Genomic DNA, 14,623 nt, shown 5'->3' on the forward strand with positions numbered 1-14,623 from the left:
CCCAACGATGCCATTTGTCGTACCGTACGCGGGCAGTAATGAAGCTCGATTTGCCTAAAACACTAATGGCGCATTGTATCCCAGTGGACTCTCGTCGTCGTTCCTACGAGACGGTACATCACCGCTGGCGATGCAATTAAGATCTAATTAACCGTCACGAGAGAAGTGTCTGACGCTGAATTCATTCATGAGGTCACACACGTGTACGCTCGCGGACACAAGACGCCTTTGAAATAAATCGACGAGTTTTATTTAACGGAAACTTAATGAACGTTTTTTTTATGATCTTTTTTGATTTACAATACTGACTTTTATAATTCTATTTAACTACTCTTAGCAATTAAATAAAATTTTTAATTAAATCCCACTTTAATTTAAATAAAAAGTATCATTCTGATATTTATTTTTACTTTTAAAGTTTTATTCTTAAAAATAACAGATTACATTCTATAGTCTATCTATCAAATGATCACAGGTACCCAGCAGAATGTACCAGTTGCCGCAGATCGAAGTCGACTCACGTACTCGCCTTTCCTGATAGCCAAGAACGACCGTAAATGAGGTAAAAGGGTAAACCGGCGGGACACCATCCCGGAGACCGAATTAAATACACTCCAGCAAGAATGCGGCCGTTATGTGTGTGAGCTGTAACGGTCTCGATACGACCATGACCGCTAGACGGCGACTAGGTGAACCGTAAGTTTACTACCGTACGACAGCGAATAAAAAAGTAAAAGAAATTGTCTATTCATTTTTCAAAGTCCCGTAACAATATTTTATGCTAAAACTTTGGTCATAAAAATATGCTCGAGCGCAAATGCAATAACTTTTCTCGATAATCAATCATGAAAAGAGTAATTTAACTTTGATTTAGAAAAAAAAAACGAAAGAAAAATACGCAATAGAAGTTAAAAGGACAGATGGGAAATTTGAATGTAAGCCAATATACGCAAGTAGCGTATTCAACGTGAACGTGGTACTATAGAAACGCACGATACCACTCTTGTCTGAATCGTAAGTGACATTGAATAGACCGAGAAACTGCGTTTTGTCGGACCACTTGTGCAGTCCATTCTACTGCGCTCACGAGGCGATTAATGACACCGTGTGAGCATGCACGTACAAAGGACCGATGACACTCTGCATCGCCGCGCGTGTCTCGGTAGGCATGCATGCCCGTAGAAAACGGAAGTACCGATTAGTATTATACTTTTGCCGGTGGCCGCCAACCAGCCGACAGCCAGCTTGGAATATGGAGTAAGCTAATACGGAAGACCACACGAGTCTCGCGGAACAAGAAAACTTTAAACAATAATCCTCTTTACGCGAAACAATTGTGATATTAAAATTCTGACAGAGTACGGTATTGAATAAGAAGAAATTTCGCGCAGAAAAATAAAATGATAAATTGACAGCCGCTAATGTAAATGGTAATAAATTATTTATACAACAGCTGACAATTGAAGTCAGTTGTTACGAAATACCACGAAAACTTGGGAACAATTCTATCCACTTCTCTCGACGTAGTTATCGAACTGGTCGAGGACTACCGGAAAGTTCTCGAGGCAATAAAAATGGCAGACGGAGACTCCATCTGACGCTTTACTTTATCCTACGGGACTATTTGAAGTGCAATAAAACAACCCGGTTGTTCGCGACTGTCTGCTCAAACAGGAACACTCCTGTCTCCGAAAAGCTCGGAAATTCGGAGTTCTTTCTGACCAAGCGCAATACTCGCCGAAGACGTGCAACGATTTACGAGTGACTGAACCTAATCTAATATTTTACGGTTAAAGCATTATTAACGACGATTCAGATCCTGTAAAATATGTAATAGAAAAGCGGAATAATATCAGCATAATATTCTGCGCAAGAGAGAGAGAGAGAGAGACGTTTCCGTGGAACATTCGAATAACTTCCGACTAAAACCACCATTTCTATTTTCCTATAACTATATTTGAAATCCATTCCGCATACATCGACTCTTATTAACCGCAATGTGCGTTGCCAGGGGAGGCCCCTCCTGAACCAGACCGCCACGTCGACGGAATAACGATCCGCTCTGCGAGACTCGAAAATTTGCACGGACAGGAAGCCGGTCCCCATTCGCATTCCCGCATCTCCATGGCAAAACCGCAGTGTAAAGCAAGATTAAAATAATATATTAAGCAAATAGTAGAAACAAGATGATAAACGACAAACCTTTATGTCAGCACGTATATCATGTAAGTTATTATTTCAATTAAAAATGGATAGAATAAAGCAAAATAATTTTTTCATTATCAAGTACCTATTATTCTTTATCCAATGACTAATAATTCTACAAAATTGTCCTATTGACAACTAAATAGATTAATTACAGAATAAAAATGATATAATTATAAATAAATTTTTTAAAAAACATTTTTGAAAATATTAAATATATATACGTGATTAACGTAAATTCCTTTGTATTTTTGTGTCAAATTTAACTCTTCGTTCAACAAATTTCCAGGTATAAATGATCTTTATATTGTCGAGAATTCTACATTTCTGGCAACACTGGGAAGAACAACGATCGTCCCTCCACGAATGCGGCGAACTCGACCAGCCCCCGACGGTGTGCCACGAGGGTTGCCGCTTTCGTATTGATTGTACGTCGGATGATTCATGGGGCACTTTGGTACGGTGACCACCCCCGCAATATTCTAAGCAGCCGCTGTCGACCCCACGCCCTCGGAGCTTATCCCCGGTGCCGAGGCGGAAGGACACTGGCTGGAAACACGTCCTAGCGAGATACGGCGAGTGAAGAGCATTATGCATTTCTGTTAAGTGCAGACAAGGGTGTACTGCGAATCGAGGAAAAACGAGATAATGTCACTTGGGAATCCTGGAGTGCAGCTAACATTCGAGTATTTAAACAATATCTGCACTACCCTAATGATTTCATTCCGTAAATCACGTCTGCTTCTAGCAAATATTTTCTTACAATTGAATAACAGAATAAGATTGATAATTAAGTGCCTGAAGAAAAGAACACTTGCGATTTAAAGCAACCAAAAAATCCGAGCAAACCACTCGGATCTTCTCGGACAGGTGCAAACTGCACGCGGCCAACAGGTTCAAAGAAAAAATGAAAAATTAAGATAAAAAAAAAAACCAAAAGCTTAGAAGAGAAGATAGTATACGATATCAGCGTTTGGAACGCGAATTCATTAGCGAATCCCTATAGCGCTTATAATAAAAATGTCATGACCACAAGTGCCACACCTGCCGTCCAAAGTTTCTAGAATATCTCGCACAGGTGCGTCGGGCACTTCTAAATGCAATAAAGTGCACAAGAACTCGATCATGAAATAAATTAATGAACAGCTTGTTGACGGCTGTTTATCAAATTTCAAATTATTAATATTTTTTCAATATTTTTAGCGCATAAAGCCAGTTCGCTTTAATTATGTAAAAAAATCGATCCCCTAATGAAGAGAATGTAATTCGCACGCGACTATATTTGTGCGTGCGTAATTGCGACTATAGGATAATTCCGAGAAAAAATATACAGTAAAAAGCAGCACAAGGTCGTTACAGTGCATCGCCCAGGCAGCTATATGCGTTCATAGAATCATTAATAATTAACCGCGTACTTGCTGTTTGCTGCTATTCTTGTACGATTAAATTTTCACGACACCAATAAAATAAAAAAAATGTTGAGAAATTTTCTAAAAGTAATAAAACGCGTTAAAAGGTTTTAAATATTCAATATTTAAACTTTAAAATGTTACATAGCGGTGGAACTTAAACTTTGCACGAAAAAAAGTAACTTTCATTTTTAAGTTTAAACTCAAGCACGTCTTGATTCCACTTCCGCCGGATATAAAAACTAGCTCATCTCTGGACGATGTCGTACAATCAATCTTCTCCTCAAAACTCCTTCCCTGAGGAACGTTCAACCAAAGAATATTAAAGTCTTTCGCGGGCAATAGAGGGTGGAAGACGGCGCATATGGACCAAAGACAGCGGTACCCAAGAGAGATCTATTTTTACGATTTCCGAAATGTGACAGAACTAGAACGACGTGTGCGTATTTTCCATTCTTCCCTGCGCTCTTTCTATCTTGAGACCTTTTATCGTGAAAATAACACGCAGAGGTAGAATAAAGTTTCGTGTTTCTTTTTTCTTTCTTTTTTTTTTGCGAAACGCGGTTTTACAGTGTTATTGTGTAATAACGGTGTTGCAGGTATAATTTTGGTAATTTCAGAAATTTATTGCCTTAATTCTAAATGTTTATTTCAAAATATTACGCAAATCTGTTTACTTTTTAATTCATTCTCGTAAAAGTGGAACGAAATATCAATGAAGGTAATTGCAAAAATAATTTTCGCGAAACGTTCCGCGTATTCTTATTAATCACGTGAAACAATCACGGCTTGGCTTTTTTCTAACTCTATTGATTGAATGTCCAAGAACCCTACGAAACAAGATTTTTCATTCTCGCAAAGCTCCATCAATCTTTAGCCTAATGTATTCGACATCGTGTGAACGAGCGAGTGCGCCGCATGTTAGCACGCACAGCCCCGAGACGCGACGCCGCAACACTTTCACTCGCTCGCCTCTTTCCCCGGATTTCTGCGACGCGAAAATAACGGCGTTGGAATATGGCGGGTATTTGGCACAGACCTGAGGAGAGACGGGAGAGATGGTGCACATCGTCCCCTCTCGGTGCTACATACGAGCAAACACCGACGCTCGTAGCACATCTGGTCGCACATTCAAGGCCGGACAATCAACTTTACGCAAAAGGGATCATCGTATGCTATACAAGGTGTGTCGCCTGCTACGACTGACCCAAAAATCCTGATAACGATTCTGCATTTCGACAAAGTACGAGTAAGAATAGTAATTATTTGATAATATAAAAAATTTTCTCTAATTTATTATATTGTTATATTAGAGGTGCTTTGAAATTTTTCGTACAGCAAATTTAGTTTTGCGAATTATATCTTCTTGCAACTTATTTGATAAACACATTTTTTTATTTCAGTTTTCTAATGCTTGAATTATCTATATTGATTGTTAATTTTGTACTGCGACTTTGAATAAATCTAAAAGATTGCTACGAATGAAATTATGACTCTATCTTATCTAATCTAAAATTCATTTTTTAGGAAGTAAAAGTAGAACGGCGAGTGTGTCACACCCGGTATGAACGCGCATAGTTGGCCGCGATCCTTGTACGACACCCAAGGACAGGCGTACCTCTTCTCGATGGTGTTATTTATATCTTTATATCGCGTCGAGGCTTAAAGACACCGTGTACCCGGCAAGAAAACCCGTGGATAGAGTCACAAAAATCCACGCAAGGTCGCAATCCATCATCTGCGAACAGCTATCGCTTATCGTCGCTAAACGGAAAGACGCAATGACGACAATGTTATCGTCATGTACCGACTCTATTAGATGTTGCCGGATATTGCCTGTGGTTTACCTGCGATTTTATCCTGCGGCATCATCAGATATTACCCGTAACTTTGGATATGGATATTCCATCAAAGTTAGGACAGAGATATCAAATTTGCATCGTACACAAGCTGCATTTCGTCCAAGGAAGACTTCGCCGGTAACGATCGCACTGTTGAACGACCCGGTCGTCGCGAATCCGCGCCGGAAAAATGAGTTACGCGACAAAACGAGTAGAATGGCAGCGCTTTTACGTAGACGAATCGTGCGGTGCATGCGAAACGTGTGTAAGAAGCTAGTGTCGAAAACAAAGCGAGGAAGTAGCGTGAATACGCTTTGAATACGCTTAGCGTTTCTCGACAGCTTCGCGTCTCTTTCGCACTCTTTAACGCACTAGAAGCGAATGACGAATGACTATTATATACATAAACAGCGATGTAATGACGTGACTAACTGTTATTAATGATGTCTGTTTTCATCGCTTATAATCCGAAACTTAAAAATTTAAATTCTTTTCAATTGGACCTCTAGCGGGAATAAAACGTGTGCCGGCAGTTTCAGGACATCTCGTCGTATGTACCGCATTCCGCGGGGATCATTTCAGTCGACAAACAGCACGAAATCGACGCAGCGGATAATTAGATTCTCAAGATACCGGCGATCGTGCAATAATTTCTGCTGTTACGATCGGTTCCGTCGGTGCATTGTATAAAAAAAATTGCGCAACGCTTTCGAAGGCCATCGATTTCCCACGTGCAAAGTATATTTGCTGCTGCTTTTCCCGTCAACAATATCGCGCGTCGCGAATCATTAGACTTGTAAAAGTCGCTCAGAGCGTTAATGCATCGACTGCTCGTTATCGCATCGCAATGGAAGTCTGTCGAACTGTTCAAACTGTGATATGGAATACGGGTCGAAAAGTCACGCGTGAATCGAACAAAGCTATGAGAGAGTTTCGAAACTATCGCGCCGTCAGTTAAGCCGCTGAAAACGGGGAGAGAGAGAGAAAGAGAGAGAGAGAGAGAGAGAAAGAGCTCGATCGAACGTTAAATCCTCGTTCTTGAACGTTCCGACTCGGTGTATCCTGGTTCCGGCGTATTTTGGCTTCGGTATAGCGTTACCTAAAATGTGATCGACGTACACGCGCAAACAAGGGCTCAGACCTTTTATCATACCCCATCCGCTTAATTTGACAACGTGAATCATGCATCAACGTAGAGCTGCACAAACCTTATAAAACCATTGCCTGGCCTATATCGAGAATATAATGCTCCGGTAATTGCCATTCCAATCGACTTTATACTATTTACACTGTGATCTGTGGTGTAAATTGAACGATAACTTATCTCCTCCAAGATACTCGAAAGAAATACGTGGAAAATTGTCATAAAACATTATCTCGGTTTCGCTAGAAATTTATGGGGCTCGAATTCTCATTTATGATTTTTTCTTCAAACTTTTCATACACACGTTGCGATTCTCGAACACGAGAAGAGTCGAGAAGGAAGTCTCATTTCCCACTCGAGAAGTTTTTATCAGCCCTTGCATCAAGGGATAACGCGTATAATTAAACCCCGCGGGTTACAATATCGCGATCCCTATAGTCACGATATTATCTTAGGACCCGCGAAGAAACCGAAACAGCCGCGGGCACTCATTAATGCGGCTTTATTAGCGACTCTGCCCCAATCAGAGCGCGCTTAATGCGCGCCGCAAGTATAATCCAGTCTGATGGAAACGATTCGACCGGCGGAGTCAAGCCGGTCGAGCGTAGAGAACGGCACGATGTAATCACCGTCTCGTCGTCGTCGTCATCGTCCGCGTGGATTCTATCTATTTCATCTCGCGAGAGAGAGGAAGAGTACTGACCCACGACAAGAGCGGAAACCTGTCGACCGGGCTTCTTATCCGTCGCTCTCGGCGCGGCTCGACCGTCCGTAACCGTAAGCTGTAGAGTATAACGCTACGTCTGTACGTAAGTACGCGAGAAAGCAGTGCGAAGAGTTAAGACGCTCGTCAGACGAGCGTCTTCTTCAGAGAACCGGGATAAGGCGTTAATTCGATACTTCCTGCTCGGTTAAGACCGAGATTTTACTGAGACGATTCTTAACCTCCCCGGTATTACGCGAGAGCGTACGTCGTGGAATACCTTCCCTTATTAAATGTCCTGCGCTTTATCTTAAAGCATACTGGCTGTTAATTAATCCTCGAATGCGCAACCTAATTTTCACATTATCTCTTATTCCATAATGTTGCATAATGCGGAATATGTACGCGGCTAATTTTGCCATTAATGCTTCCACGTCGAAAATAACTTTGAAGTAATTGCCAGTTATACAAATTGATTTTTATATTAAAGTATAGAATTTTCAATTTCTTAAAAATTTTTCTATAGTCATCTCTTTAATCAAACAAGAGAAACGGAGAAAATAGGGAAAGTTTGAGTAAAAAGAATTTTCATTGCACGCTACAAAGAATTTCCATTGCACGCGCGTACAAGTTGAGGAAGTTTTTAATGGTTCAGATCCGACGATATGCATATTCTCGTGGAAGTTTGGAGCATCGTTCGAGAGGGCAAACTGCCAACTACGGTCGCGAGTTGGGAACAAAATTCCAGCCGCGACAGCGGAAAGCGAGTCTCTCTCTCCCTCTATATATATATATTCCAGCCTGTGGCGTGTAGGATTACGCATATTTGCGAGGCTCAAAGGATCGTCCGAGAGGCAATCGAATCGACAAACCTGCGAGCAGGTTTACTATCAACAGGTATACACGAACCATGCGTCGCCACAGGATAACCGGTTTTCACGCTGTACATTTGTCGAAACGCCTTAATTACCAGGATCTCCGCGTATGTCCTTTCATTTTCGCTTCTTCACCCAACCGTTTACACGAAAATCATTGGCAGGCATCAAGTACTGTTGCGATAATAGAAGATATTTTATAAGTTAAGTAAAAATTCAGCTTAATCTAAAACGTACATCTAAAACGTTCGTAAATCGTCTCGATAAACTGCTTAGACGCGAAACAATAAAAGTTGCCATCAAATGAGCGTGTAGGCGCGCAAATTACGCTTTTGGTCTCGATACTAATCTGTCGTAACATGCGCGATACCATTAATAAAACCGTATGACTGATGGATAGCCCGAAGCATACACATCACGCTCTCGATCTATCGAGAGTGCAGAACAATGTTAATGCCGTTTCGCCGCTGCTACAAAACTTCGCAAAACGTATCTCGCGTCTAAACTTGCTCCGGGAATCCTTTTTTTTCTTCAACGCGGAAGAATTAATTAATTGCTGGCAACCGTTAATTACGCGGCGGTAACGAGGTATCAACTTTTTGTTATCTGGATCTGGCATGAGTTCCCAATTTTCCTTATCGCTTTCCGTGTAACGCAAGTTGTAAACGAAAAATAACAGCAATTTGTGAGCGGCACATAAACTCCAAGATAATTACACGCGATAGAAAAATACTGCATTTTGCATTTATTGATATTTAATACCAAGAATTGCATTAATGCACGCGAATGGAAATTGGAACAAACGAGTATATATAGTGTTTCAAATCAACCGTATTATTCGTTAATAGCAGATTCTTGAGATCATTTAAAAATAAAAATCATTATACCAAAATGTCAAAATAATTTTTAAATGGAAAGCGTTTATATTAAGTGTTTAAAGTTGACGTATCAAATTGTCACAAATTTATGCGCTCGGGTGCACTGCATATTGATTTTCATATTCTTGAGAAACTTACTACCATATATGAGAAACTTTAGAAATCTGCTATTAACGATTGATACGGTTAATTTAAGACGTCTTTATATTTCACATTTATTCGAGTCCGATTTTGATTTTGGAGCGACATTGTCCTTGATAATACTATTTCCTTGTTTATCGCACCTTTGTCACGCGCACGGCGACATTTCATACGGGATTTTATTATTATTATTTCCCGTAGTTTTCGATCTCATCCTTTCCGTCATTACTTGTTACAGACGCGGCAGTGTCGAACGTGTAATCTGTGCAATGATTCGAGTTTTGCATTGTCCAAATGACAAAGTACGCGTCGGAAATGTCATTTGAAACATCGTGCAATTTTCATATCGCGAACGTGTGTGAGTGCCTTGAAGGATTGCAAGGCTTAGAAAGAGCATCGAGCATCAGCGGAACAAATTTAATGTAAGTAATCATATATTTCTCATCTGTTATTTGTAAAATATTGTGTAAAATATTATGTAATGTAACGCACACATAGAAACTTGAAAATATTTAGTTACAAATTTTCTTTCTATAATTCTTTTTAATGTGCGTGATAATTACGTCTTAAATAATTATTTTGAACGCTGCTATAATTTGGATGTACTTTGTATGTTACAGATTAACTTGTGAACAGAACCGGCAGTCCGCTGCTGCGCGTCGTACCGGTAAGTCAATCCAATTTGTTTTATTTTAATATCATTGAGAGAATAAATTTCTAAATAATGTAAAATATACATAGACTATCATCCATTAATAGCAGATTTCTGAAGTTTCTCACATGGCAAAGATATAAAAATTAGTGCCTGCAACGTGCCTGAGCGCGTGATTTTTTGACAATCTGATTCGTCAACTTTATAAACACTTTCCATTTAAAAATTTCGACATTTTGGTATAAAGATTTTAGTTTAACCTCAACTAACCTGAAATATATTAATGGTAATACGATTAGTTTGGAACACTCTGTATGTACATATATATATTGTAATAGAAATGAAATGCTGTACGCCATGAAATCGATACATAATTATAGCACGTATATTGTGCAAAATTTATTGCATTACTAAAGTCTTTGATCTCGTATGATATCTCGAACTTTAACTCATGAATTTCCCAAAGGTATAGTGTAATTGATTAATTATGCAAAATTATACGCTGTAAAAAGCTACACAAATATAGAATAATTAGAACTGTTGAATAAGTGAACCAACGAGATAATTTGTCGATGATAATATTCAGTTATAATAAAATCGATAAAAGATAATAAGATTAATCGTTGTATAAAGCATTATCATAAAATCATTGACCAATAAACATTATTTAAAAATTTATTGTATTATTTAACAAAAATACCAAAAATTACCTATTCTATCATGAAAAATTAGCAATGTATAACTTACTTATTTTCTTACAGAAAAAATAACTCCGACCATATTCAAATATTCACGTAGATATATGTTTGATTGTAAGTTTATATCAAAAAACCATTAACATGTCTCGAATTTTTCATTTTCAGGAAAGTGTAATTCACTAAGCTTTTGAACATAATCTGTAGCACATTAACGGCTAAATAACGCTGTAAACAAACACCGTCTAACCTCTTAAAAGATGCACTATCGTGTACACTAGTCATAGAAAATTCTCTTTCGTCAGCTCCGTTTGCTGCTCCGTATCTAAAATTCATTAGCGTATGTCGCGTTTCAAAGCGTTTAATCCCGTAAAGTGCAATCCGCAGGGAAAAGATCCGACAGGACCGTACAGATAAACAAGCGCACCGCAATCAGGGCGAGCCTATTGATACGTTCAGCGCACGATTTTCATCGTCATACTTTATGTGACAGATAAATGGGCTGGAGTCGATTCTATTTGTTACGCATTAATTGCCTCCCGAGATATCGCAGCGTTCCCTATCGACCGTAATAAACGAAAAGCGCGGATACGTGCAATCTACTATTCTGCGACCTGCGCAAAAAGCACGCCACATTCATTTATACATTTTACACAATCATCAAAATTCATTTTTTAAATTGATAAAAAATATAACACTAAAAACAAGGACTAAAATGTGTCATTTTTATCAAACTGCAAAAGTAAACAGCTCAAATTGTTAATGAGATTAGAATAATTATTTGAGAAATTTTCAAATATTCCAGATATATCTCACAAAGAAAACTTAAACACATCGAGAATTCTTACGATAGTTTCTGCAGAAATCGATTCGCGGGCAAAGTCGAAGATCTACGCGATTTACAATAGTTGGCTAACACTATAATCAAAGGAACAGCGAAGCCACAGCCTCAGCACGTTGATTCAAGTTACGACAGCGTTCACCGAGGTTCATGGTGCAGCGCCGTTTACCGTTTCTTGCCGAGAGCCTGTCATCTATCTCTCTCCTTGCCCTTCTGTCTCCCTCTCTTCGGCGTTTCTTGTTTCTTTGTCCGACCTCCCGCTCGCTCTTACATTGTAGTCGAGCACCATAGTACGCGCCATAGAAAACGATACGTTCTACCCTCTCGCTTCGATTCCCGCTCTAGGCCCGACTCTCTCGGGTCGGCTGTGCTCTATTCACGTGTATTACTGAAAGACGAGGAGATTATCGGACCGGGGCTGTGACTCACGCGCGCATTCGAATAGCATCATGGAAGCCGCCGCTGTGCCAAAACGCATCGGCCGTGATAATCTGTTCGTAACTCTCTCTCTCTCTTTCTCTCTCTGGACCAGTGTTGTCGAATCAATGAAATCCTAGAGTACGATGGAGCTCACTGGATCCCAGTGGAATTCGTGAATTTTCAATGATGTGTGAATATAAACAAAAATTTTGCTCTGCGTTTTGAAATTTAAATCCATCCAAAAGTTAAATATTTTTTACATATTTTAAATAACAAACTAGGTTATCTAAATACGCGGATGCTAAAGTATTTCTTAAGATAAAAGATGAGTTTTGCGTCTGTACTTTTTCATTTGACAGATAGAATAAAGTGTTATACGATATTAATCGTTGTTGTTCTTGCGCATTAACTTCGTGAACGAAACCGTTTGAAGAAGCGCAGATTCCGCGACGGTCTCTTGTTCATGAGACTTAGCCTCTTCCTCGGCAGCAGCCCCTCCCCTCCTCTTAACGGACGTATCTTAACGACGTAGGTCACGGAGGCCAAAGAAGCAGTCCATTACTCCGTATCTCCGTGAAGGAATTACTCGCTCGGGAAAAACATGACGTCTCTTATTCGCGATGAACGACGTTCAACATTACCCGTAACCTCGAAGCAGCGCGTCGAGAAGCGTGATCGCCTGTTCCCTTTATCTATGCCGGAGATCGATAAATTTCACTCTCGAAAAACTAGAATAATGGATCCCAACAGTCTTGAAAGAAATTGTATACAAATTGTATAGAATATCAACTCCGGATATTTCTCTCGAAGAAAGATCGACTTTAAATTGTCGTTTCGAATTCTACAAGAATCCGTTTATAAAAAATGACTCGGTGGATCTGGAATTCTCTAGATAAATCTCGAGCGTTTGTAAACGTGACATTGGACGCTGAAGAGTTAATCTCGGTCTGTCAGGGTAACTCAAGCCAAGACGCGCGAGCTATCACGAAACTTTATTTAGACGGTAGGCAAACTCGAACGCGCGGTTATCTGCTTGACTGGCAGATAATGCATGGCGCGCGTCTTGGCACGGCTCGCGATAAAAATTTCTATTCTGCGCGGAACAGTACAAACAGCGATAACGAACGAACGACGACGATTACGCGTATCAAAACACAGGATATTGGATAACGATAGATGGAAATACGAGAACGCTTGCGATTACAATACAATCCAGATGACTTCCGTAGTTTTTCTCTAAATTTTACATTTTTTCCCCTAACTTTCCTTTTGCGCGGTTTTTTGCGAGAAAAAAAAATTAGTTTATTATTTAAATATGTGCGTAAGAGCACACGTGCGATTGTAATTACAGTGAAATCTGCATATTTTTAAATGTCAGAAGTGAAAATTTCAACAGACAGGATGTAATACCGCTTGAAAACTGCGATATCCCGCTTACCAATGCATCTTTGTAAACGCATACGTATAATGAGCAATTAAGGAATTAAAAAAAGGTCGTTAGGCTGCACCCTACGTTTTAACAGATACACTTTCACGTACGCCTGGCGCGGCGACGAGGATACGCGGGTGCACATTAGGCGTGTCCCCCCTGAACCCCATACTCAACCGAGCATGGCGAAACCGGAACCTGAATATATCAACTCAGCCCCATTTAGTTTCCATCTCGCTCCTGAGCCCGTTCGAACGTATAGCCGCCGTGAAATGGAAATCCGCCCGCAGAAGTCAGGGGAACAATTTTCTTCATTTTGTTCATCGTACGTTCATCATGACCGAATTTTAACGGCCTTCGAATAACGTTTGGACAATCGAACTTAAGGAATTAGTTTACTTCCAAAAATGTTATAACAAAGCGTTCATTCAAAATAATAAAGAAATAAAAATTAAAAACCAGAAACTAAATTAAAATAATCAATAATTACAGTTTTAATATTCATATAATTAAATTAAATTTGAAAATGTTTTAGAAAGTAATAAATAATAAAAGAAAAATTTTTCCAATTATGCTTTAAAATTACAAATAAATAGTAAAATTTTATGTTCTTATTCCATGCTCATCTTATAATTTAAAAAATTATAATAATGTGAGATCGTTAGTATTCCATAAATATTCTCGTTTTAACTTTAAATAAAGAATCAAAATTAATTAGATTTTTAATTGCCTTTGACGCAAGAATGTTTCCTACTTTAATTATTTTTGTTACAGGAAAATCAATCACCGCTCGTTCGAAAATCCATAAACGAAGGTTCGTATACCATATTTATCTAAGCACTCTGTATATTTCTCACTATCGCGTTAGGGCTTCCGCGCGAACGACAGGATCCGTCTGCGATTGCGATTAAATCGCCCTCATACGAGCACACGCGCCCCCGCCATGTGTGCTGCCGGCCATTTAATCCGTCATCGCGTCGCCCCGGCGTCGTACCGCGACTTTAACCTTCACCTTGAACACGCCCTCCGTGCACGAAAACTATTTTAGGGTCGCCCGACCACCCTAAAAGAAGGACAGAGAAGGAAGGAGAGACACGCATCAGCACCGACCAACGCTGCATTCTAATCTTGACGCTGCATCGCGCCCACTCGATCGAATTATACCTTCTTCGCGCTGTACGATTCTCGCACGTGCTGCAACACCCCAGAAATTTTCACAAGATTGCATGGCGTTAGATAACTATACGTGCTACCCAGGCGATCGATCGCGTATGGAGTTAGAACCTACCCTAATTCACGCGATTCTTGCAAATTTAATCGCAATCGCCGCGAGAGATTGCGAATCCGGTAATTTGGCAATTTTCGTTAAGATGTTATCAGCAAAATAATA

General features: G+C 39.7%; 1 long non-coding RNA gene across 1 annotated transcript; it reads left to right on the plus strand.

Annotated features, from left to right (window-relative positions):
- Positions 1–8,620: 8,620 nt before the first annotated feature.
- Positions 8,621–14,104, plus strand: LOC136999801 (uncharacterized). The gene is made up of 3 exons (XR_010890119.1): positions 8,621–9,618; positions 9,817–9,863; positions 14,008–14,104. It is a non-coding gene; the product is annotated as an uncharacterized lncRNA (long non-coding RNA).
- The last annotated feature ends 519 nt before the right edge of the window (positions 14,105–14,623 follow it).

This window comes from Linepithema humile, chromosome 4 (assembly GCF_040581485.1).
Source record: "Linepithema humile isolate Giens D197 chromosome 4, Lhum_UNIL_v1.0, whole genome shotgun sequence".
NCBI lineage: Eukaryota > Metazoa > Arthropoda > Insecta > Hymenoptera > Formicidae > Linepithema > Linepithema humile.